Source organism: Archocentrus centrarchus, chromosome 13, assembly GCF_007364275.1.
Source record: "Archocentrus centrarchus isolate MPI-CPG fArcCen1 chromosome 13, fArcCen1, whole genome shotgun sequence".
In the NCBI taxonomy this organism is placed as follows: Eukaryota; Metazoa; Chordata; class Actinopteri; order Cichliformes; family Cichlidae; genus Archocentrus; species Archocentrus centrarchus.
In genome coordinates, this window is record NC_044358.1 from 22,115,928 (window position 1) to 22,121,147 (window position 5,220).

At 37.0% G+C, this 5,220-nt stretch overlaps 1 pseudogene; it reads left to right on the top strand.

The window, feature by feature from the left end:
- The first annotated feature begins 563 nt into the window (after positions 1 to 563).
- Positions 564 to 4,635, top strand: LOC115791066 (extracellular calcium-sensing receptor-like; annotated as a pseudogene).
- Positions 4,636 to 5,220: the final 585 nt, after the last annotated feature.

The window sequence follows — 5,220 nt, forward strand, 5'->3', positions numbered from 1 at the left end:
TCCAAAAACAAGTGTTGTAAAACCTAAAATATACACTCCATGCTCTCTGAAACATTAATTAAGAATTAATTTTCCATTTATTAATGTCAGACATGCTATTTATGCATTCTAATTTAATCTGTTGTTCAAAATTTGTTGTAGACACTTATGTGGGAATTATGAGGGAACTCTTGGCTCAGGACAAAATTTTCCCGAACCATACTGTGAAGGATTAGAATATGAATAGCACAAATGGGTTAATCAAAGCCCACTTGGTAAGAGCATGTGCTTAAGTAAATGACAAAGCCCCTTTGTCTGAAGACCTATATAAACCAATGAAAACAAACTAACACACACATATACACACTTGATCTCAGTCAGGGATGGAGATAGCAGCTCCTGTAGTTGGTCTAGTATTAGCTGTGTGTTTGTTTCACTTGTACTCAGCTGATGCCTTGGGAGTGTATCTAGATGGTTTGAGTCAAATGACTAGGTATACAGACACTCGGGCTGGTACTGTGGCACCATCTGTGAATTGTAAGCTGCAGGGAGGCACTCGACTGCCTGCATTCTCAAAGGATGGGGACTTTGTTATTGGTGGTGCTTTTGCCTTTCATGTCTACGTGCACACAGTTTACAATAACTACACCAGCAAACCTGAGCCTGCAAAATGCAAAGGGAGGTCAGTAAGTGGAAGAAGTGGGTGCTAAAAACATATTTCACCGTGTAAGAATAGAAACGTTTTCACATGTATTATGTGTAGTGCTGAAAGTAATGCTTTGTGTTTTTCAAAATATAGTGTTGAAAAAAGTTTTCTAAATATTAAACAAAAAACAAAAACCTTTACATTTTAAAATCTGTTTTTGTAGTGAGTTCTTATACTAATCTTACATGCTGAAATTTAACTGGTCATGCAAACCTCTGATGTCCATTTGATCAGGTTTGGACCTTTATCATAATTTACTCATAGTCCAAACCTACAACAATTCCTGACTATGTTTACTGTTGAGATTTAACATGACTTAAGTCTATATTTTAAATTCTAATAGTACCACAACTCTCTGCAGCATTATCACCAGTGAACTGCAATCATCACGTGCAATGGTCTTTGCCATAGAAGAGATTAACAACAGCACAGAGCTGCTGCCTGGGATCAGGCTTGGTTATCAGATCTATGACTCGTGTGCATCAGTGCCTGTGGCAGTTCATGTGGCATTTCAGTTTTTGAATAGCTTCGACCCTGTGTTTTACACTGGTAATGATTGCTCACAATCTGGTATGGTGGTAGCTGTTGTTGGTGACTCTGGGTCTACGCCATCAATCAGCATCTCACGACTCATCAGTGCCTTTAATATTCCTCAGGTAAATATTTAGAATTCCTGGCAAACTAGGGGATTCAAAAAGGAAATGTGCATGATGTGTGTTTGTGCAGTTCTTTCAGAGTTACACTGTTTTATTTCTTTTGGGTTAGGTGAGCCACTTGGCATCATGTGCATGCTTGTCTGACAAGCAGCAGTACCTGAGTTTTTTCAGAACAATCCCCAGTGATCAGTTCCAAGCTGAAGCTCTAGCCAAGCTGGTAAAACACTTTGGCTGGACTTGGATAGGTGCTGTTCGGTCAGATTCAGATTATGGAAATAATGGCATGGCATCTTTTCTAGAAGCAGCACAGAAAGAGGGGATCTGTGTGGAATACTCTGTATCCTTCTACCGTACCCACCCACAGAGCAAAATTCAAAAAGTCGCAGATGTTATCCGCAGGTTTTTTCATCACAAATATTGAGATATTGCATGAAGATAGTGTGAATTATTATATCTTTATTTATATTTATAATAACTGCGGCTGCTGTTACACCCAAATTTCCCCTCTGTGGGACAATAAAGGCTGTTTCTTCTTCTTCTTCTTCTTCTTAAGATTAATTTATTTTCTTAAAAATAAATCTCTTGTGATGTGATGACACAGTGTTTATAATGTACTATATTTTCTCTCAAGGTCTAAAGCTGTGGTTGTTGTGGCATTTGCATCTTTTGGAGACATGAAGATCCTGTTGGAGGAGCTATCACGTGAGCCTTTTCCTCCTCGCCAGTGGATAGGCAGTGAGTCATGGGTAACCAGCACAGAATTAGCACAGTTCAGTTTTTGTGCTGGGGCCATTGGATTTGGGATTCCAAAGTCTGTAATCCCAGGTTTCAGAGACTTCCTGCTGAATCTTTCTCCCTCTCAAGTGGCTGCTTCCCCAATGCTTACTGAGTTCTGGGAGGATGCATTCAACTGCTCACCGAAAAAAGGTAAAAAAAAAGTTTGCTTAATTTTTTTAAAATATCCCATTAACCATGTAGTGTTACAAAGTCCACTGCTGATATATGACCTGACCCCTTTTAACCTGCTGATAATGATCAAATATGAATTGAACACAGGTGTATATCTGGAAATATTCTCACTTGATATCATGACTTTTCAGTTTTTTCTTTCAGTCATTTTCAATTTGAGGGGACTTAATTCAAATTTTGTATATGTATACAGCTATATATTATTCCCCTTTTACAAATTTGAGTCATACTGCTAGCATAATTTGCTGAACTTAATCAACCATAACACACCTGAAATGTAGTTTAACTTTCAGGCTTGAAGACATCTTCTCTGTCTTTTTGTACTTTTAGTTCCTGCTTCAGACAAGAAAGTGTGTGATGGAACTGAAAACATGCAGAATCTCCAAAGTCAGTACACTGACACATCTCAGCTTAGAATTACTAACATGGTGTACAAGGCTGTGTATGCAATAGCTCATGCCATCCATAATACAGTGTGTCAGGGGAAAAATGCCACAGCAAAGTGTGATGAACTAAGCAAGTTAGAGTCCAAACAGGTCAGTAGAAATGAATCTGTTAATGCCAATGTCTTTCATCACCTCTAATATAACTTGGTGAAATTAAATCTTAATATGTGTTACCAAAATATTATGCATTTCCTTTCCCTTCCTTTCTATCTTAATTAATTTTGACAGGTTTTAACTCAGTTGAAGAAAGTCAATTTTTCCCAGAATGGCTATGATGTGTCATTTAATGCTAATGGGGATCCTGTGGCTGTTTATGAGCTGGTTAACTGGCAGAAAAGTGAAAATGGCATCACTGAGATAGTAACTGTTGGGCTGTATGATGCATCACTGCCAGCGGGCCAGGAGTTCCAAATTAAGAGAAACATAACCTGGATGGAGGGTCGCATGCAAGTAATTAGTCAAAGGACAAGAATGTGACAAATTAAATTTTGGTCAATGGAATCATTACATGTTGCTTAGCAAATTCTTAGATTCATTGTATTTGCTTTATGTCTTTCACAGGTGCCGGTGTCAGTGTGCAGTGACAGCTGTCCTCCAGGAACTCATAAAGTGCTGCAGAAAGGAAAACCTATCTGCTGTTATGATTGTATACGGTGTCCTGACGGAGAGATCAGTAACACTACAGGTAAAACTAAATGTTTGTCATTGCATGTAAAAAGGTTTTATTCTACAAGTCTGCAGCATCTCATTTTTTCTTTCTTTCAGATTCTGCTGATTGTTTCCCCTGCCACAAGGAATTCTGGCCTAATGCAAAGAGAGACATTTGTATCCCCAAGACTGTAGAATTTCTTTCTTTTCAAGATGACCTAGGAATCATCCTGGCTACATTCTCAGTTCTCGGTGCCTGTCTGGCCATTATGACTGCAGCTGTATTCTTTCATCACAGGACAACTCCAATTGTTAGAGCCAACAACTCTGAACTGAGCTTCCTGCTGCTCATCTCTCTGACTCTATGTTTCTTATGTTCATTAACTTTCATTGGAGCACCATCTGAGTGGTCCTGCATGCTGCGTCACACTGCATTTGGTATCACCTTTGTTCTCTGTATCTCCTGTGTACTTGGGAAAACTATAGTGGTTTTGATGGCTTTCAAAGCAACAATTCCAGGTAGCAAAATGGGCATACAATTTTTCAACTATTTCAGGGAAAAAGTAGTAAATGTTTCATGTAAGAAGAATATTGCCATGTGCATTCAATGTGTATACTTTTAATTTACAATTGCAATATTAGCCATTTTCGAACCACTGCTATACTATGACTGATTTTTGTTCATTAAATATTTCTTGGTGTTCTTCTCGGGCTTAAATAATATGATAAAACACTTTGGAGCAAATATACACAACAAAGACAACAAAGAATGACTGTTGTGTCTTTCACTTTTATTCAAGTTTTAATTTGTACTATTTGGTTGCTACTTAGCCCTCCCTTTCCAACAAAAAATCTAACCACATACAAGGAGAAAATCATACTGGAATGTGCTTTAGGCTCACCCATTGGCTTTTGGGCCGTGCTTGGGTATATAGGCCTACTTGCTGCATTTTGCTTTGTTTTAGCTGTCTTAGCACGGAAATTACCTGATAATTTTAATGAAGCCAAGCTTATCACCTTCAGTATGCTGATATTCTGTGCAGTGTGGATCACCTTTATCCCAGCATATGTCAGCTCTCCTGGGAAATTCACTGTGGTTGTGGAGATATTTGCCATTCTGGCCTCCAGTTTTGGATTAATGATGTGTATATTTGCTCCAAAGTGTTTTATCATATTATTTAAGCCCGAGAAGAACACCAAGAAATATTTAATGAACAAAAATCAGTCATAGTATAGCAGTGGTTCGAAAATGGCTAATATTGCAATTGTAAATTAAAAGTATACACATTGAATGCACATGGCAATATTCTTCTTACATGAAACATTTACTACTTTTTCCCTGAAATAGTTGAAAAATTGTATGCCCATTTTAAAAGAAAAAAATATCAATTATTAATTTTACATGTAATTGCTTTATGTATGAATATTTATTTCAGAGTTAATCAATTTAATAAATGTAAAGTCACATTCCACACTAACAGCGTTCTGAGTTATTTCTCAGTGGTTTGATACAATTTATTCTAACATTTCCATCTGTATCAAACACCACAAATGTAAGTGCAATGTGAACTGAGTGAGCTTCTTTCATAGTATAACTATATACACCTATTTGGCACAACTTTAATCATTTATTTGCATAATGTTCATGAATTTTTGGTCTGTCAAGTGAACAAAATACATTTTCATTAGTTATGAACAGTAACAACATGAATGAAATTAGCATATAATTTTTCTTTTTTCTTTTTTTTTCTTTTTATTGACCATTTATTTGGAAAGATGTTGTCATTTGGCCAACATATCAATACAAGACATTTAA